We start from the raw sequence: 22,192 nt of genomic DNA, 5'->3' as shown, positions 1-22,192 counted from the left end.
ATCCTTACCAAACGCGTGCAGACTCTGGCCGGGGGATAATAAGATAATTACCAACTAGTTAAATCCCTCGGCCAGAGTATATAAACCAGCAGCACTCTGCACTCGGGGTGTGGAGTGTTCGAGAGTGGAGAACGGGAGAGAGAGAGGAGAAGAAAACAATTGCTAAAACGTGCTGGAGTATCCAGCACGAAACTTACTTGTTTGTTTATTCGTTCGGCCCTCGTGCCCTTTTGTTTGGTGTTTTGTTAAATCTTTTGTTTTTGTTTTGTTTATTAAATACGCTGAGTGCACCAGCACTCAGCTTCAACCGCCCATCCACTGTTTTGGTTTGAGTTACTTCCTGGTCCGTGACGTCATCCACATCACCACTGCGAGCCAGACTGCCACACTCCCGTAGGACCGACAGTGCATTTTAGAACTCACTACTCAAAGGGTTAAACACACAGCTCCTGACTGGGAGAGGGTTTCAAGACCTTGTGCTGAAACGGCTTTTTTGGCTCACTTATCATGTGTGCCAGGCTGCTCAGCCCCACATGTGGAAACCAGATGTTTGAAGTTTACATGGACAGAGCTCCATCAATCCTGGTAAGGAATGACTACAGAGTGGCAGGGGGTGAGTGGGGGGGGGGTGGGGTTTGGCAGCGGGTGCTGATAAATACAATGTTGGCTCCCGCTGCTGAACATCCAGAGGTTTTAAAAGGAGTATTTTTTCTTCTTTTGATAACTAAACTGTAAAAGAAAAGCCTGGCGCTCTGGAAATTGTCTTCAACAGAAAACGGCTCTAGAAAGAGTGCAAAGAAGAGCGAGCAGAATTATCCCGGGTTTAAAAGGCATGTCGTATGCAGACAGGCTAAAAGAATTGAATCTATTCAGTCTTGAACAAAGAAGACTACGCGGTGATCTGATTCAAGCATTCAAAATCCTAAAAGGTATTGACAATGTTGACCCATAGGACTTTTTCAACCTGAAAAAAGAAACAAGGACCAGGGAGATTAGATAAAGGGGCATTTGGAACAGAAAATAGGAGGCACTTTTTTACACAGAGAATTGTGAGGGTCTGGAACCAACTCCCCAGTAATGTTGTTGAAGCCGACACCCTGGGATCCTTCAAGAAGCTGCTTGATGAGATTCTGGGATCAATAAGCTACTAACAACCAAACGAGCAAGATGGGCTGAATGGCCTCCTCTCGTTTGGAAACTTTCTTATGTTCTTAAGACAGAACCTTGAGCAGACTCGTGAATAAAACTCAATTTCAACGAGAAGCAAGGTCACAGAGTGAATACACCCTGGATCATTTCAACAAGCAAAGAAACAGAGGACTTTCTGGGTGAATGGCATGAAATAATAAGCACTCTTTTCAAATGACTGGTAATATCAGGTTTGTGAATAGAAAACATCTGTATGCTTCGTACTTCAAATGGATTGGTTTGCATTGCAGCGCGTACAGCGACGAGAAACAGATCAGCTAAGAGAGACAAAAGAGAACAGCTCTGTCCTTTAATCTAGAGAGACTGGAAAAGAGACTTCATCCACACAAACACAGACAGGCCGGGTTAACAAAGCACTGCAGCACGCGTCTGCTTGACTATTCACAACAACACATTGCAATCCCGGCGTTATTGAATTAACGAACAGGCCGTTAGTTTATCGTGTTTGTTTGCTTCAGCACGGATTGGGTTGCCTACATTCCTGGAACCCGACACACACACGCACCCCTGACAGCAAGTAGATGCTTTGTTTCAGCAGACAGTCGCTTGAGAGGAGCGCCTTGGGGCCCGGCTCTGACAATCTGCTGTGTGGCTCTGAGCTGCGGAGAGGGGGGGAGGCGGGGGGACTGTAGACACACACAGCGGGGGGCAGGGGATGGACCGGAGGGGAAGAGAGAGAGAGAGGGAGAGAGGGAGATGGGGGGGGGAGAGGGGGATAGAGAGACAGGGAGAGAGGGAGAGAGAGAGAGAGAGGGGGAGAGAGAGAGAGGGAGAAGGGAATAGAGATGGGGAGAGAGAGGGACAAACAGAGAGAGAGGGAGAGGTGGGGGGACTGTAGACACACACAGCGGGGGGCAGGGGATGGACCGGAGGGGAAGAGAGAGAGAGAGAGAGAGAGAGAGAGAGAGAGAGAGAGAGAGACAGAGAGGTAGTGACAGAGGGAGAGGGAGAGAGGAAGGGGAGAGAGAGAGGGATAGAGAGGAAGGGGGAGAGAGAGAGAGAGAGAGGGAGAGGGGGAGGGAGGGAGAGAGGGAGAGAGAGAGAGGGAGGGAGTGACAGAGGGAGAGGGAGAGAGGAAGGGGAGAGAGAGAGGGATAGAGAGGAAGGGGGAGAGAGAGAGAGAGGGAGGGGGGGAGAGAGAGAGAGAGGGAGGGAGGGAGGGAGAGAGGGAGGGAGAGGGAGAGAGAGAGGGAGGGAGTGACAGAGGGAGAGAGGAAGGGGAGAGAGAGGGATAGAGAGGAAGGGGGAGAGAGAGAGAGAGAGAGAGAGAGAGAGGGAGAGAGAGAGAGAGGGAGTGACAGAGGGAGAGGGAGAGAGGAAGGGGAGAGAGAGAGGGATAGAGAGGAAGGGGGGAGAGAGAGAGAGAGAGGGAGAGACAGAGAGACAGAGAGAGGGCAGGAGAAGGAGCCAAGTAATATCACAGCATAAATTAGAGTGCTACTGAACTTAAACAGACCATACGCCCTGGCAAAATATTTGGTCAGAGATAAAGACCAAAAACAAAAACAACTACTGACCAAGTACAGATTGAGCAACCACACATTAGCAATCGAAAAGGGTCGACACAGAGCCACGTGGAGACCCAGAGAGAGGAGACTGTGTGAGCGCTGTGAGTTACACCACAGAGAGACAGAGCTCCACTTCCTACTGCACTGCCCCAAATACAAGCTGCTCAGGGACACATTCATACCCAAATTCACGAGGCACATCAGTGACTTCACCCACCTCACAGAAACTGAAAAACTACAAATATTTTTAGGAGAGGTGGGGATAACATGTGCACTAGCTGCCGAATATGTGACTGCCTGCCACAGTCTAAGAGAAAAAAAATGAACCTGCACTGAAAATTGTCTTTTTATTGTGTCTGTTTATACACTGAACCGGTCTGTTTGCAGGGTTATTCTGCTTTGGCAAAACTTGTTTATTCCTGTCATGCCAATAAAGCTTATTGAATTGAATTGAATTGAATTGAATTGAGAGAGAGAGAGAGAGGGGGGAGAGGGGGAGGGAGAGACGGAGAGAGAGAGGGGGATAGAGAGACAGGGAGAGAGGGAGAGAGAGAGAGAGAGGGGGGAGAGAGGGGGAGGGAGAGACAGGGAGAGAGGGACAGGGAGAGGGAGAGAGAGAGGGACAGAGAGAGAGAGGGAGAGACAGGGAGAGGGAGAGAGAGAGAGACAGGGAGAGAGGTAGAGAGAGAGGGACAGAGAGAGGGAGGGAGAGGGAGAGAGAGAGAGACAGGGAGAGAGGTAGAGAGAGAGGGACAGAGAGAGGGAGGGAAAGGGAGAGAGAGAGAGACAGGGAGAGAGGTAGAGAGAGAGGGACAGAGAGAGGGAGGGAAAGGGAGAGAGAGAGACAGGGAGAGAGGTAGAGAGAGAGGGACAGAGAGGGAGGGAGAGACGGGGAGAGAGAGGGAGAGAGGGAGGGAGAGACGGGGAGAGAGGGAGGGAGAGAGAGACAGGGGGAGAGAGAGGGGGATAGAGAGAGAGGGGGATAGAGAGACAGGGGAGAGAGAGGGAGGGACAGAGAGAGAGGAAGAGTGAGGGAGAGGGGGATAAAGACGGGGAGAGAGAGAGATGGACAGAGAGGGAGAAAGAGAGGGAGGGAGGGATAGAAGGAGAGAGAGAGAGGGGGGGCACTGCTGCTGCACCCTTGAGCAAGGTACTTTACCTAGATTGCTCCAGTAAAAACCCAACTGTATAAATGGGGAATTGTATGTAAAAATAATGTGATATCTGTATAATGTGAAATAATGTATAATGTGATATCTTGTAAAGTCGCCCTGGATAAGGGTGTCTGCTAAGAAATAAATAATAACTACAAATCATGCTTTGTTCATGAGGCAATGCAGTTTTTTTGTTTTTTAATTGTTCAGCAGTTCTTTATAACAGCTGTTTATAGCATGATTTCTACTTTGGAGAGTAATGTTTTTTTAGCTGTCAAAAAAGAAAACAGAGTTTTTGAGCTAATCTCTTTGAGGCAGTTGAAATGCCCAAATCACACTTCAACAATGGATTTCCAAATGTTCTTAAAACAAACTCTACCGTTTACCGCTGTCACCCATCGTGTTGCTTTTAGAAGACCCCCGCACAATGAAAGGGAAATGGGGACACACTTAATCAACACCAGTGTGGATAATCACTCCGAGACAGACAGCGTGGGAGCAGGTGGCAAGGAAAAGGCCCTCTCACTCGCTCTCTCCTCGCGGCCCCGTGTGCAAATTCATCAGGGGAGCGTGGCTGCCAACTGCACAGCTGGACTCTCTGCTGACCTCCCAACTCCCTTCCCAAACCAAAGCAGCTAATTTAAAGTTTTTAAAGAAAAACACAAGCATTCAAAATCTGTTTTTAAACAATACTTTCAAAGTGCGAGCGCAGCTCGGTGCTGAACCTCATCACAGTCTTGGGCCTCTCTGAAGCTGGGGGGGGAGGGGATTTTAGACTGAAAGACTCATTTATGCCGGACATGAACTGGTATTATTATTATTTATTTCTTAGCAGACGCTCTTACCCAGGGCGACTTACAGTTGTATACGAAAAATACATATCAAGAATTATAGTACAATTAAAAAAGGCCAACAAGATATATTGTGAGGTGTGTTGATTTTAAATCAAGGGAAGTAATGTTAAAACTTTACAATGCATTAGTAAGACCTCATCTAGAATATTGTGTTCAGTTCTGGTCACCTTGTTACAAAAAGGATATTGCTGCTCTAGAAAGAGTGCAAAGAAGAGCAACCAGAATTATCCCGGGTTTAAAAGGCATGTCGTATGCAGACAGGCTAAAAGAATTGAATCTATTCAGTCTTGAACAAAGAAGACTACGCAGTGATCTGATTCAAGCATTCAAAATCCTAAAAGGTATAGACAATGTCGACCCAGGGGACTTTATTGACCTGAAAAAAGAAACAAGGACCAGGGGTCACAAATGGAGATTAGATAAAGGGGCATTCAGAACAGAAAATAGGAGGCACTTTTTTACACATTGTGAGGGTCTGGAACCAACTCCCCAGTAATGTTGTTGAAGCTGACACCCTGAGATCCTTCAAGAAGCTGCTTGATGAGATTCTGGGATCAATAAGCTACTAACAACCAAACGAGCAAGATGGGCTGAATGGCCTCTCGTTTGGAAACTTTATGTTCTTAAGAGCAAAGAAACAAAACACAATATGTATGCGCAGGTATGAATTTAGTAAGTTACAGGTATTCTGTTAATAGCACAGTGAGAAAAGTGTAAACACTCTCATCAACAGACTCAAGACGGTCTGAAAGACGCCCCAGCAGCCTGGCCTGTATGATTTGTTTGTGTTTTTTTTATCATACGCACATATTTGACCGCTTATAAAAAGCTGTGGGAAGGAACAAAGGAATGCGTGACAGACTAATTATTTCTATTTTTAAACTTTTTCCATTCAAACACCCAATAGGAATGAAAAACAGAAGAAGAAGGCTGCCCGCGGTAAAACGGCCTTGTTGATGACTTCAGGAGACACTCCTGAAAGGGGCGGAGGGGGTCGCGGAGGGGTGACGGCGACGTGATCCCGGGATTCTGGGAACGTCGGCGAGACCGGGATGTGCTGGGAATGTTCTCCCAGAGCAGGAACAGCTGGAGCACCTCAATGTGTGCTCTATCCCAGGACCTCGAGCTGGGAAACGAAATACATCCTGTCTGCTTTCCCGAGAAAATGGATAAACAGTGCGGGACAGAGAGAGGGAGGGAGGGAGGGAGGGAGCGAGGGAGAGAGAGGAGACAGACAGACAGACAGACAGAGAGCGAGAGACACAAAGAGAGCGAGAGCGAGAGCGAGAGGGAGAGAGAGAGAGGAGACAGAGAGATAGAGAGAGAGGAGACAGACAGAGAGAGAGACAGACAGAGAGAGAGCAAGAGAGAGAGAGAGACAGAGAGAGGAGAGAGAGAGAGAGAGAGAGAGAGAGAGAGAGAGGGCAGGGTGAGGGGAAAGGTTCATTAAGTCCATAAAAGTTTTAATGGTAAACAGAAACAACCCCCCTAAACATTTTACTAAACAAACTGTAGGAATCTTGCACAGATGTCCAATCTTTTATTAGTATCGCAATGCCTTGTAAAACACTGAAATTGAATTTTGTATGCAAAAGCACATTTGCACTAAAGGGTTAAGTGATTAATCTATTAAAACGCAGACTGACAGCCCATGCCATAGCTGGAGGAAGAGGAAGGTGTGATCAGAGGAAGGCCGTAGCCTCCTGACTGCTCGCTTTCAATCCTCACCAGCCACACTTACAACATAAGAAAGTTTACAAAAGAGAGGAGGTCATTCAGCCCAACTTGCTTGTTTGGTTGTTAGTAGCTTATTGATACCAGAATGTCATCAAGCAGCTTCTTGAAGGATCCCAGGGTGTCGGCTTCAACAACATTACTGGGGAGTTGGTTCCAGACCCTCACAATTCTCTGTGTAAAAAAGTGCCTCCTATTTTCTGTTCTGAATGCCCCTTTATCTAATCTCCATTTGTGACCCCTGGTCCTTGTTTCTTTTTTCAGGTCAAAAAAGTCCCCTGGGTCGACATTGTCTATACCTTTTAGGATTTTGAATACTTGAATCAGATCGGATCAGATCAGAACTTCTTTGTTCAAGGCTGAATAAATTCAACTCTTTTAGCTTGATGTTAGAACATCCAAGCAGACAAAACGCACACGGACCAGGCAGACTGCAGCCCGCCAAGGTCTCGGGGGACCGCCACTGTCTGGGGACGAGTCACCACTGCTTTGGAGAGGACCAGAGAAGAGGAGGGTGTGGAAGAGGTGGCTTGCGTCAAGCCAGACCAGCCTTGGAATGAGAATCTCAGACCTGCTGGTTCACTGCTGGCTCAAGAACTTTTTTGATATTTTTTTTGTTTCCCTTTTAAAAAAAGCGTCCCACTAAACTCACTTACTGTAACTTTACCCAGAGCAAAACGATATAACCAAGTAGGCAAATTGCTTACTTATGTCCTGTTCACGCTTGTATCGGAACGACACTGGTAAAAATCAGTCGTGGGGCGTCCTCCGATCCCACGACCGAGCCAGCCTCCTCTTCTACACCCAGGAACTCGAGAGCGGACGTCAGCGAGCTAGTGGCCCCTGGTGGACGAAGGACGGTAGGGTTCGCTGTAGCGCGATGAGGGGAAACTGAAGCGCCAGAGCCAATGCAATCCTCCCCTGTGGAATCCACAGCAAAGACCGGTGAGTTCTCACAGCCAGGAACCTGCACTCCCCTGACTGTATGACCAGGAAACTTGTGGACCCCGACACTTAATTATAACTCTCTAAATGGCTTGAGCCAGCAACTTTCAATGTGTAGTCTTTCCAAGAAAAAAAAAAAAAGTTGTTGTTCTCACTTTAAAAAGAAAGCCCCACGGTTTATTTTACAAAATAAATAAAAGCGCAAATTGCAAGCCAGGTGTTGAAGGAACGTCTCCTCCTTTGCCAAGACCGTTCCTGGTCAGACTCCAGCCACAGCTGGTGCAGCCACGTGAATAACTCAGAACATTCTGCACAGCTGAACTTTATGAATCATGTCAAACACAATGGGTCTGTTGTCCTGCCTGGATCAGTAACGAGAAAGACTGGCACGGGACCTCAGAGAACGTGGAAATAAAAAATAAAACACACTACAAAACTAACAAACCCAGACACAGAGAAGGAGAGCTGCCAACGGCTTTAAAAACACTGAAGAGCCCAAACGCTGGGCAACACTGCAACACACGAGTTTGCATTTAATCCATAGTGAGCCGCAGGGATTTGTACGAATGTGTCCCTCCCTCTCTCTGCGCAGTGATATTATTATTATTATTATTATTATTTATTTCTTAGCAGACGCCCTTATCCAGGGCAACTTCCAATTTTTACAAGATATCACATTATTTTTACATACAATTACCCATTTATACAGTTGGGTTTTTACTGGAGCAATCTTGGTAAAGTACCTTGCTCAAGGGTACAGCAGCAGTGTCCCCCACCTGGGATTGAACCCACAACCCTCCAGTCCAGAGTCCAGAGCCCTAACCACTACTCCAGACTCTGGTCTCATCCACGGAGGTATTTACAGTGAAGAATTTGTATTTCTCTCTTTCAACCTGTGCCGTTAGGTTAGCACTTATTATTTTAACTCTTACAGCAATAAGCAACAAGACAACCCTACTGTAACTAATTCAATAGCTTCAGTGTCTTCCCCTGAACTAAGACTGGAAACGAATGATACAGAGGCTGCATTCTCAAGACCGTGCTGGTTACCTGAAGCTGCGTTGAGTGTTATTTGATCCACACTGCATCAGCACTCTGTGGTTTGGTGTGGGTTACGTTTCCTAGACCTCCTTAGTGGGCTGCAGTGCAGAAATAGTTCCTGTCGGTCATTTCACACAATCCAGTGTTTACTAATAAACGCTCAACAGTGCTCAGTTCAGAAGCACTAAAAGAAATCAATTCAATGAAAGATGTCCTATTTCTCGCCAAGATAAGCACCAACTAAGACGTAGCTTTACAGTAAACTAATGTGATCCATCTGGGTCTCCATCCATTTGTGCTTCCTTCCATATGATGATGTAGATATCCTTCTGTCTGGTGTTAATGGCTTTAGTGTAATGCTGGCTCCAGGGATCAGCTTATTTTGCCTCCCTGGCGCATCAGCACACACAACGGCTGCGATGCTGGCTCCGGGGATCAACCACAGTGCGGTCTCCCCATCGCATCAGCATGACAACCGTCTGGATTGAGCTAAGTAGGGTACATCTCTGGGGTTTTCAAGTGGGCACCTTCCATCCTCGGTGTTTCGTCGACTAGCCCACGACACCTCAAGAGGGCTCGACGGTGATTCTGGCGTCCCAGCATCACCCCCCTCCGTCCCTGACTCCTGTAACTCCTGCGTTGCCCTGGCACTGTGGCAGAAGCAGCAGCCGGGCATCGGAGCTCAGTTCTGCGCAGATTAAATCAATCTTCTTTTCAGCTAGCTTTACAAAACGAGGGCAGGACAGCCCTGGAAACAGAAAAACGACGACTTCTCCAGCTAAACCGAAGCGTGCCCGGGATAATGGCAAAGGAATGGCACCAGCGGTCTGGAGACGGGCATGTGGACGTGCTAGCAGTGCATGTGTTACAGTTCATGTGTAAAATCTGTAAATCTAGTATGTGTAGATTTACCAGCTCAGCGGTCAATTAGGGAGGTGGTAGTTATAATGCTGCAGCATTTGAGGTGAATTCAGAAACATTAGAGTCTAATGGAAAAAAAAAAAAAAATACTTCTGTAAGATGTTACGTACTTGGGTAAATTAACTAATTTAGTACTTATTTTTCTTAAACTCCAGCATTTTTTGTATTATTTCTAAACTTTACTGCATCCCTTCTTGCAATATGATTATTATTATTATGATTATTATTATTATTATTATTATTATTATGAATGCATTTAGTAGAGAGATGTATTAATGTTTTATTTCTGATGATTTTATCTCCTTTGTCTTTTGCTTTATGTAAAATAAATGCACTTTCTTAATTTTATTTCAAAATTTACCATGGGGCAAACATTAGGTATGGTAATAATGACTTCAGCAAATCTCATGCCTCTACTAAGTGTGATTTAGGGTTATTCAATTGAATTCATTTAGAAAAAAGCATACAATGAGTGCACGCAGGTTTTGTATTTCAGTGAGAATCATATTATATATATATATATATATATATATATATATATATATATATTAGGGTTGGAACAATAATCGATTATCGTGATATTATCGATAATGTTTTTGCATCGATAATTGTATTGCGTTGAAAAATAATTATCGATAATCATTTTATCGTCCGTTACCCACTATGATATGCTTGTGTGTAACAGTAACTCTGCATTGAAGCATTAAGACAGGACTTAACTGTCTGCGTGAGACGCAACACGTGATCTGTGCGCGCTGCGTAGTGGGAAGTTGTAACATGTGACGTAAGATTCACGGAGTAAAGGCAAACGTTTGAGCTAATGGCGATGGCAACTGCAGAAACTACGAAACCTTCCGAAAAGATTTTAGAAAAAAGAAACAGCATCAGTCCTGTGTGGCAGTTTTTTGGAGTGACAGAAAGTGATCCGCAAGGTAATAAGCCCGTCTGTAGGCAGTATGGAAAAGCTGATATTTTTTAATCGCAATTTATAATTTGTTTGTTTGGTTTTTTTTAAACACTTTTTTTAATAAGTAGCCTATATTTCAAAAGTTTAAAAGCTACCAAAGATTTGGTTATATTTAGGGGTCTACTTAAATCGCGGTAAATTTACGTATTTTTCACGGGTATGTTGCGGAATAAAATTAGGATTTCGAGGTCATTTCACGGACCTGTTTAAACATTAAATAAACCCAAGTAGACAGTATTTCAGAACACTATAAAGCCTAAAAATAGTGGTACTTGCTTCATTTCTAAAACAGAGTGCTGGCATTTGTTAAAGGCGAGTATGCAGCATCCCCTGCAGTTGACTTGCCCATACATTGAGACTGCACGTCTGCATCCACTGAATTGCTGGAAGTTAAGGCAAAGCTTTGCCAAGTTATACAGATGTGGAAATCGATTAGAAACAGCCCAAAAACTCGGTTACACAAGGGCATCTGGCATACTTTAATAAAGGCAATGTATGCAGCACGTTCGTTGTCATGTTATTTGTCCCATCCAATCATTTATTTTATTAGTACCGAGTCAAAACAAAGAAGACGTGGCTATTCGGGTCTAAAATTCCAACTGTAATGTAAGCAGCAGGTTGAAGCGAGGTGGCTGTGCTGGATCGTTTTAGTACTGATTTAACTTGCAGACAGGAATACTTCTTGTCTGTGCAGACTTTCCAGTTTGGTTTCTGAAAGCTGTTTATTTTACGTTCTGTTCAGCAGCCTCTGAAGTAGCCGTTTGTTTAATGCGTGATTTTGAAGCTATATAGCAATCGATCGTACTTTCTCCAAATTCACATTAAGATATGGAAAACAATTACCTCAGTCTGCATGTAGTTTCTTTGTGAAATATCTTTAAACAATCATCAGCCGAAATATACTTTGCTTTTTTTGTCGTCCATATCTACTATTTTCCCTCCAATGCTGAAAACTAGATTTTAGCAACCTAAATGAAAACAATGCAGCACCTTTGTCCCGCCCTCTCCTGCACAGTACAGATCACATAAAATCAGTAAAGACGCACTGATAGGCTGAAAACTTTGTCATTTGAATAGTAAACAAGAACGTTAACTGCTTTGGAGAAATTATTTTGTAAATGTTACTTGTGGACATTTTTTTTTTTTTTTTGCTTAAGTGCAATGCACACGGGATGACGAAGGAATAAAAATGGGCTATCTACAGAAGGAAGATACATAGTTTGCATCGCTTGTGTTGTGCAGTAGTTCACAAGTTTTCTTTTTTTTTCCTCACCGTACTTGTTTGTATGCATTGGCCCCTAAGAGGTGAATTTTGCGGTGACCCCTCAATTTCACGATTTCCGCGAAATCGCGAATTAGGTAGGTCCCTAGTTATATTATTTGTGCTTTTTTGTAACCAACCATTGTTTCATAACTTTTATTAAAGATGCTGGTTTTATTTCTTCTAAACTCGTAGAGGCAGTTGTCATATATAGCTTTAAATTTGATAAATTCCAAGACATTTTACATGTTATTTTTTCAGCCGATAATCATGATTATCGTGATAATTTACAGCCGATAATCGATAACTGAAAATGTCATTATCGTCCAACCCTAATATATATATATATATATATATATATGAGGTATGTATTGTTGCTAGTTTTGCTTTTGCTCTTATTGTATTACTTGTACTGTAACACTTGAAATGTTTTTGCTTATGATTGTAAGTCGCCCTGGATAAGGGCGTCTGCTAAGAAATAAATAATAATAATAATAATAATAATAATAATAATAATAATAATAATAATAGTTTCTGAAATATGGACGCACAAAAATATATTTTTATATTGGACAGTGACTATTACAAATACGAAAGAGTGGTATAAGATAAACAGCTGTGCACCGAGTGTTTGGTCTGGCATGGCCAGAGGTTAAAACAATGTGGCAGGGAAAAGGGTATTCTGTACTGCAAAACGACTGTAATGAAACTTGACTGAGACCAAATCACTCAAAAATGAAGACACAACGTATACTGGGTTAGATGTCAATGACAAAGACAACCGTAGCTTGCAGTGTGACTGAAACCCTGCACACAATCACTGCACCTCCAACAGCCTGACATCCGTGTGCAATCACTGCACCTCCAACAGCCTGACATCCGTGTGCAATCACTGCACCTCCAACAGCCTGACATCCGTGTGCAATCACTGCACCTCCAACAGCCTGACATCCGTGTGCAATCACTGCACCTCCAACAGCCTGACATCCGTGTGCAATCACTGCACCTCCAACAGCCTGACATCCGTGTGCAATCACTGCACCTCCAACAGCCTGACATCCGTGTGCAATCACTGCACCTCCAACAGCCTGACATCCGTGTGCAATCACTGCACCTCCAACAGCCTGACATCCGTGTGCAATCACTGCACCTCCGACACCCTGACAGCCGTGTGCAATCACTGCACCTCCGACACCCTGACAGCCGTGTGCAATCACTGCACCTCCAACAGCCTGACAGCCGTGTGCAATCACTGCACCTCCGACAGTCTGACAGCCGTGTGCAATCACTGCACCTCCGACAGTCTGACAGCCGTGTGCAATCACTGCACCTCCAACACCCTGACAGCCGTGTGCAATCACTGCACCTCCAACAGCCTGACAGCCGTGTGCAATCACTGCACCTCCGACAGTCTGACAGCCGTGTGCAATCACTGCACCTCCGACAGTCTGACAGCCGTGTGCAATCACTGCACCTCCGACAGTCTGACAGCCGTGTGCAATCACTGCACCTCCAACACCCTGACAGCCGTGTGCAATCACTGCACCTCCAACACCCTGACATCCGTGTGCAATCACTGCACCTCCAACAGCCTGACAGCCGTGTGCAATCACTGCACCTCCAACAGCCTGACATCCGTGTGCAATCACTGCACCTCCAACACCATGACATCCGTGTGCAATCACTGCACCTCCAACAGCCTGACAGCCGTGTGCAATCACTGCACCTCCAACAGCCTGACAGCCGTGTGCAATCACTGCACCTCCAACAGCCTGACAGCCGTGTGCAATCACTGCACCTCCGACAGTCTGACAGCCGTGTGCAATCACTGCACCTCCGACAGTCTGACAGCCGTGTGCAATCACTGCACCTCCAACACCCTGACAGCCGTGTGCAATCACTGCACCTCCAACAGCCTGACAGCCGTGTGCAATCACTGCACCTCCGACAGTCTGACAGCCGTGTGCAATCACTGCACCTCCGACAGTCTGACAGCCGTGTGCAATCACTGCACCTCCGACAGTCTGACAGCCGTGTGCAATCACTGCACCTCCAACACCCTGACAGCCGTGTGCAATCACTGCACCTCCAACACCCTGACATCCGTGTGCAATCACTGCACCTCCAACAGCCTGACAGCCGTGTGCAATCACTGCACCTCCAACAGCCTGACAGCCGTGTGCAATCACTGCACCTCCAACAGCCTGACAGAGAGTCCACATCCAGATACAACGAGACAGCACTGAGCACGAGCAGTCTGTCTCTCAGTCTCAGCATCTCTGAGTCTCTCAGTCTAAGTCTCCGCGTCCGAGTCTCTCAGCTTCTCTGTCTCCGAGTCTCTCAGTCTGTGTTGGAGTCTCTCTGTCTGTCTCTGAGTCTATCAGCTTCCGTCTCTCAGTCTCTTAGTCAGTCTCTGAGTCTATGCATCTCTGTCTCGGAGGCTCTCAGTCTGTCTGTCTGTCTGTCTGTCTCTCACTGGCGCTGTCAGCAGATCCCATGTCAAGCAGCAGGGATGCAGCAGGCAAGGCACACACAGGCATGCTTTATTTACAAGCCCGTTCAGAAGGAGACAGACTAACCGGAGAATCCAGATTAGATTGAGAGTACTGGCTGCTGAATCCAGATTCTAGTGCGGTCGATGAGGACAGTGCAGCTAGCTAATGACAGCTCGGGGGCGATTCACAGCCAGTGTCCTGAGATGAGGAGCCGAAGCAGCTTTATTGGAAGAACGCTGCTGGCATTGATATTGCACAGATCACTTACTCTCAGGGGCGAGGAGTTCCCCAGAAACATCCCGGAATTGAGCAGTCAAATCAGTGTCGGGACAAGCAGGTCAATATGACCTTCGTCAACAGCAAGGACTGGGCATATCAAAGTGTCAATCGACTACAAACAAGCAGTCCAAAAACCCTTCAGTCACCTCACTAGCTCTGTGCTTCAAAAGTAATGACCCACTAATGTCACGATATGAATAATGCGACGTTAACATATTGAATTACACACCGCTTTATATAGTCTTCCATAGACTGATACCAATTGAAAAATGTGACATTTCGAACTATAACATGAGACACTGTACGACTATTATGGCTTCCGGTAGACTTTTGCGATATTTAATTTTGTAGTTTCTTTGATTACATGATGTTAAATAAAAGATCAAAATTATGTTAATATATAAAAAAAAATAATAATTATGCCTCAATCCTAAAATGGGAGGTGATGCAAAGTTTTTGGTCACAGCTGTCCATCGGGGAAGAGAGCTGGAAACTATTCTTTTTTGCTGTGTCCTCTGAATTATTATTATTAATATTATTATTTGTTTATTTAGCAGACGCCTTTATCCAAGGCGACTCACAGAGACGAGGGTGTGTGAACTATGCATCAGCTGCAGAGTCACTTACAATTACGTCTCACCCGAGAGACGGAGCACAAGGAGGTTAAGTGACTTGCTCAGGGTCACACAGTGAGTCAGTGGCTGAGGTGGGATTTGAACCGGGGACCTTCTGGTTACAAGCCCTTTTCTTTAACCACTGGACCACACAGCCTCCTGAATTCCTTTGCGAATGCCAGGAAGCGGTCAGGACTGCCTGCTGTGGTGAGGGGAGGAGGGACACATCCAGTGCAGATTTGAGACCTGTCGAATGAGTATTATGTGTTTCTGTTTATTTAGCAGACGCCTTTATCCAAGGCGACTTACAGAGACGAGGGTGTGTGAACTATGCATCAGCTGCAGAGTCACTTACAACTACGTCTCACCCGAAAGACGGAGCACAAGGAGGTGAAGTGACTTGCTCAGGGTCACACAATGAGTCAGTGGCTGAGGTGGGATTTGAACCGGGGATCTCCTGGTTACAAGCCCTTTTCTTTAACCACTGGACCACACAGCCTCCTCAGTAGATGTGCATGGTGGAGACGTGTTTTGTGAGCTCCTGTTACTGTAAGGGTAATGTATCCTCGTGCAGCAGGGAAGCATTACAGCGGGGCGCTGGTGGCGACTCCCATGGAAACTTTCCAGGCCGAGAGCGATGGTTTTGATTTTAACTCTGTGCAGTACTCTGTAAGTCCAGGGCGACTTACAGTCGTAAACAAAAATACATTTCAAGAATCACAGTACAAGTAATAATACAATTAAGAGCAAGATAAATACAATGACTTCGGTTCTAGCAAGTACAAGTGTGACAAAATACGATTCAATAACGGAGCAGATAACAGTGTCAGTGATAGTTACATCAGGATATCATTAAATACAAAATACTACAGATTAAATAACACTTGACAGATTACAGTACTCTAAAGTACAGGATTAAATGCAGTAAAGTAGGGAGCAGATAAGAGCAAGTAAAGTGCATTTAAGGAAGAGTGATAAAGTGTCCAGAGGGAAAAGAAGAGAGAAGAGGAGTTTCTACAGGTGCTGTCTGAAGAGGTGAGTCTTGAGGAGGAATATATAACATAACCTTTATATTAGGTTATATAATATAACCTTTAATTGATGCATACTCTGTGCATGTCGTGGATTCATTTTAATCTTGCGGTCCGGACGCTGAAACTACCCTGGGGAATGCAAACCAACCAGGTCTGTGAATGTTATGCAGTGACTCTCGCTGTGAGTCGGGGCTGAGCGGGCAGGATTTCCTGCAGATGTAGCGAGGAGGGGAGGCAGCGTGTCCTTTCTGACACAGAGCCGCTTTCCTGTTTGTGACTGCGTGTAATTCAGCATGGCAAAAGACAGGAATATCGTGTGTGAAATAAATAGTGTGACTACTGTGCGAACACTGAGGATAACACCTAGATTATAACAACATAGTTTTGGTTGAAACGTTTAGGGAGAATTCTAAACACTATCTTAATACCCCTTGACTTGCGTGCCCCTGTGACCAGGTGGGAGGGACACATCTGCACAGGATGTGTCCCTCCTCCCCTCACCACAGCAGGCAGTCCTGACCGCTTCCTAGCATTCGCAAAGGAATTCAGGAGGCTGTGTGGTCCAGTGGTTAAAGAAAAGGGCTTGTAACCAGGAGGCCCCCGGTTCAAATCCCACCTCAGCCACTGACTCATTGTGTGACCCTGAGCAAGTCACTTCACCTCCTTGTGCTCCGTCTTTCGGGTGAGACGTAGTTGTAAGTGACTCTGCAGCTGATGCATAGTTCACACACCCTAGTCTCTGTAAGTCGCCTTGGATAAAGACGTCTGCTAAAGCCAGCGATGCACAGGACTGCATCAGAGCGGTCTGTGGGGTTTGAGGTGTTCAATGCAAACCAATGCAAATATAGCAGCCATAGTGACCAGTGAACTGGACAATACCAACAACTTCACCGAGACAATGACACAACAGAATGCAGCTGAGAAGGACATTTCAAATCGGTGGAGAGCCAATAAGCACCAGAAAACTATAAATGGTTAATCAATTCACGTTGACTTTACCCTTTTCCCATTAAAAAATAAAACCTACTACAAAAATAATAATCAATACATTTCCCAGTGCTGCTGGGCAATGTCCCGCCTTCCTGACTTGCATCTATCATTGATTCGTTCTGAATACTTTAAACCCCGCCCCAACTACTGAGTGACAGCACATTCCTACATTTCTATTGGAGACTCCGCTTGCGAGATTTAAAACGAGATTACAATCAGGATGGAGGCTTGTTAGCGGGATTTAAAACTGTATTACAGTTAAAACAGGGAGGAATTAAAAAAAGAATTGAGCGAAATGTACAAAAATGCCTCCAGACAAAAACCCCAGAAGAATGTGCCGTGACCAGAGGGATTTCACTGTGGAAGACAGCAAAGGAAAGAAGGGACAGCTTAAGAGTGCCAGGACTGTCCAGTTACTAGACATATTTTGACAGAAAAAAACGCTCAAGCATTTTGGAAAGTAACCGAAAACACTACATCAAAAAAAACGAAAGCCCCGAAAAAAAACGATTTACATAAAACTCGAAAACAGCTAAAAATAAGCACCGAAAAATACAATTAATAAAAACCGAGAAACAGTAGTCCTAGTCATATTGCAGGAGGTCAGAAGTCAGTGAGTCACAGTATTTTTTCCCAGGGCACTCCAGCAAACATGAATTAGTCTGCAAGGAATGGTACAGATTTCTGAGATGTGATGTACTGGAACTGCGTCAGCAGATTCCCTTACTGCCATGAGCAACGCCTGCAAAAACAGAACGCCACTGGATTGAACTTGTGTGGGGAAAGACCATCTTTAGGGTTAAAAGAATGCCTTGTGAATTGTCTGAAAAAAAATGATAACAGAAATCATTTGAATGCTTTCTCTGCTTTTTCAGGACCTCCTTTGAAGTGACTGGACAGACACACCCACTCACACTCCCAGACAGACACACACCCTGACAGACAGACAAGCACTCCCACACTCCCAGACAGACAGACAGACACACGGACAAGCACTTCCACACAGACAGACAGAAACACGCACACACTGCCTCACACAGACAAGCACTCCCACACAGACAGACACACGGACAAGCACTCCCACACAGACACAGAAACACGCACACACTGCCTCACACAGACAAGCACTCCCACACAGACAGACACACGGACAAGCACTCCCACACAGACACAGAAACACGCACACACTGCCTCACACAGACAAGCACTCCCACACAGACAGACACACGGACAAGCACTCCCACACAGACAGACACACAGACAAGCACTCCCACACAGACAGACACACAGACAAGCACTCCCACACAGACAGACACACAGCCAAGCACTCCCACACAGACAGACACACGGACAAGCACTCCCACACAGACAGACACACAGACAAGCACTCCCACACAGACAGACACACAGACAAGCACTCCCACACAGACAGACACACAGACAAGCACTCCCACACAGACAGACACACGGACAAGCACTCCCACACAGACAGACACACGGACAAGCACTCCCACACAGACAGACACACAGACAAGCACTCCCACACAGACAGACAGACACACAGACAAGCACTCCCACACAGACAGACAGACACACGGACAAGCACTCCCACACAGACAGACAGAAACACGCACACACTGCCTCACACAGACAGACACACAGACAAGCACTCCCACACAGACAGACACACAGACAAGCACTCCCACACAGACAGACACACAGCCAAGCACTCCCACACAGACAGACACACGGACAAGCACTCCCACACAGACAGACACACAGACAAGCACTCCCACACAGACAGACACACGGACAAGCACTCCCACACAGACAGACACACAGACAAGCACTCCCACACAGACAGACAGACACACAGACAAGCACTCCCACACAGACAGACAGACACACGGACAAGCACTCCCACACAGACAGACACACAGACAAGCACTCCCACACAGACAGACACACAGACAAGCACTCCCTCACAGACAGACACACAGACAAGCACTCCCTCACAGACAGACACACGGACAAGCACTCCCTCACAGACACAGCCGCTTAAGAGCGAATGAGACTGAGGTTTTGAAACAGAAGTGCATCCGTTTGCAAAATAACATGTGTAAGGCCACAGGTACCCTTTATTTGTTTGATGCGATTGAGTTTTATCTTTTAAATAAATGTTTAGCTTATTGTATCTACATTATTTCTTATATATGGGTCTAAAAATAAGAACTGTCCCAATTATTACATCTAACTGTAAAGCGTATATCATTATTATTATTATTATTATTATTATTTATTTCTTAGCAGACGCCCTTATCCAGAGAGACTTACAATTGTTACAAGATATCACATTATTTTTACATACAATTACCCATTTATACAGTTGGGTTTTTACTGGAGCAATCTAGGTAAAGTACCTTGGTCAAAGATACAGCAGATGTGTCCCCCACCTGGGATTGAACCCACGACCCTCGGGTTAAGAGTCCAGAACCCTCCACACTACCCTTGTGCAAGAGGGCTGCACATGTGCCCTATTATAATCATAACTGGTTAATCTCAGAGGGTTTGAGTCCTCTGCCTGGCACTCATTTTGCACGCAACACCTGACGCATCCCTGCACCTGCACCGCAATCAGAGGCTCGGGGCTGGGCTGGGCTGGGCTTCATCATCACCACTAGACCGCACGTCTTTATATTAATGCTCTGAACCCGGCTAGGCACCTGGTGAATCCAGAGTAGTTGGAGTTGTAAGAATGGAGAGCTTTGTTCGTTAAACTCGGCGCGGCTGCAATAAAAGCTGCAGATGCTCTTCCCTCAGTTGCTGCTGCAGTTGCACGCGAAATACAGCAGCCAGCACGAAACTGCATTTCATTTGAAGGGTCTTTTTCTGCACCGTCCAGGTTTCTTTTTACCAAATTTGCACAGAGCACATGTATTAAACTATACCGCACATTGCAACTCACTCGTGCACTCATATTTGCATGAACTTGCTCTGCGCCGTTAATAATTTGGCGCCATTTAAATGGAACGGGTCTAGATTCCAACACTCGAGGAGGAAGGAGGATAAAACGGAAGACAAACTCACAAATAAACAAATACATGATCATGCACACGTTAATTACAGGGTTAGCGACTTCGGGGTGAAAACGTTAAACTTGCCTTCTTTGACTTGTGTTTATATATATTTTAGATGGGACTGCTCAGTGTAAACACCACTTAAATCATTTTAAAAACCGAAACGAATTATGTTTTTAATCAATTGGTTTTATTTTCGTTGCATCGCTTGATTGAGTTTACTAATTTGATTTTGTTCGTTGCATAACGCTAGCAAGCGCGCTAAAATAAATAACACAGGAATTGCCTGTGTCTAAAGGTCTTGATGGTTCTGCAAAGCGAATCGTTTACAGTTATTTCACAAACCCTTAAAAACACTCGGATGCATCACCAGCGGCGGTGTTTGCATTATTTAATGTTTATGTAGCCGCATTCCCCCAAAAAAATGTACTTACTCACACTCCAGCAACTGTCTTGCAATCTGCACTCCAGAAATCTGCCTCTTCGGTCCCGTTTTCGTTTATAAGATCCGTTGTTTTCTTTAAATTTTGTAAACCCTGAAACAAAAAGCCGTATATTTCGTATTTATCCTCATTCCGTTTCTCTTCCAACCCCAGTCCTCTACAGCAACCAGCACAGCAGACTCAAATTGTCAATTTACAATAAAGGTCCCGAGCAAATCCACTCCAGTTGCGCCGACTCTTTCGAAATGCCTCGCATATAATTAAAAAAAAAAGTTATTTTTTTAAATATCCGTTCCAAAAACAGACAGATTACTTAATCATATCCCTCCAAAAAAATGTTTGAAACAAAAAACAACAACACAGCATTCTGGGAACTCTCATTTTCGTTGCCCAGGCTTTCAAAAAACAGTTTTTGTTGTTTTTTTTTTGTTTACGTCTCCATGAATTTCAACTTTAAAACAATTTCAACTTTTAAACAGTTTTTTTTCGGCAATGCCTCTTTCTTCTCAGTTCCAGACCTCGGATTCCTCGCCTGTCCACAAACTCTCCATCCTAAATTAAAAAAAATAAACGACGAAACGCCTTAAAGTAACTCCATAACACCCTCCCCGTCCCCAAAATATACCCCCGTGGCATCAATATGACCTAATATAGCCCTTTTTTTTATATCAGCCCCTTTCTGTCTTTAACGTGGTCAGGACGCGGCTTCACTTCACTGCGATGCTCAGCGCTGAAGTGAGGGGAGCCGTGCGCGCAACCCGCCACCGAGCGCGCTCCCGTCACACAGCTGTGTTAACATGTGGCCTGAACCTATTATTATTATTATTATTATTATTATTATTATTATTATTATTACTGTGACCCGAGCCCACAGTGTCTCTAAAGGGCAGCAGTGTGGAGTAGGTGGTCAGGGCTCTGGACTCTTGACCGGAGGGTCGTGGGTTCAATCCCAGGTGGGGGACACTGCTGCTGTACCCTTGAGCAAGGTACTTTACCTAGATTGCTCCAGTAAAAACCCAACTGTATAAATGGGGAATTGTATGTAAAAAATAATGTGATATCTTGTAACAATTGTAAGTCGTCCTGGATAAGGGTGTCTGCTAAGAAATAAATAATAATAATAATAATAATAATAATAATAATAATAATAATAATAATAATAATAATAAAGAGCTGTTTTTCAATAAACAGTACTGAGCTGATGTCAATATTAAATGAGTTTGCTTGTCTGACAAATGTCAACCATGCCTGCATTTAACTATCATTGATTTCAATGACAAAAGCTTATTGGAGAAGGCGTCCCGTGAACCTTCATACTGGAACCAATACACCAGATCAAAAGGAATCAATGAATTGGATAGAGGAGTGAATTTCCTCTGTATGACTTGCCTGGACCCGCCCGTGCCCATACCATTACTAATAGCATTGCAATGCACGTCAATGCAGATGTAATAACAAGGAGACTGTATTTGATACGACACTGCTGTGCACTGCAAGAACGGGCTTCTTCCTGTCTACTCGGACAGCAGACCCTGATCTTTGACCGTCCTGAGCAGAAACGATCTGCTCAGCTCGATTGAATGCACGGGGCTTTGCTTTCGGGGGGTTTGAAAGAGACCCGCTGCTTTGTGCCTGTCCTCAGAGCTCTGATTTCTGGATGCTGGGA

General features: G+C 45.1%; 1 protein-coding gene across 3 annotated transcripts in view; it reads right to left on the bottom strand.

Annotated features, from left to right (window-relative positions):
- Positions 1–21,315, bottom strand: part of LOC117414351 (gap junction gamma-1 protein-like) — a 37,146-nt gene extending 15,831 nt beyond the window's left edge. For 2 of the 3 annotated variants that reach the window (XR_009310085.1, XM_059006772.1), the window contains exon 1: positions 20,518–21,315. The gene's annotated coding sequence lies outside the window, so the exon portion shown is untranslated. The remainder of the gene's footprint in view (positions 1–20,517) is intronic. The other variant, XM_059006773.1, reaches the window with a different exon arrangement.
- Between the last annotated feature and the right edge of the window lie 877 nt (positions 21,316–22,192).

Source organism: Acipenser ruthenus, chromosome 33 (genome assembly GCF_902713425.1).
Source record: "Acipenser ruthenus chromosome 33, fAciRut3.2 maternal haplotype, whole genome shotgun sequence".
Lineage (NCBI taxonomy): Eukaryota > Metazoa > Chordata > Actinopteri > Acipenseriformes > Acipenseridae > Acipenser > Acipenser ruthenus.
Note: the sequence above shows the minus strand (reverse complement) of the source record. Positions and strands in the feature narration are given on the sequence as shown.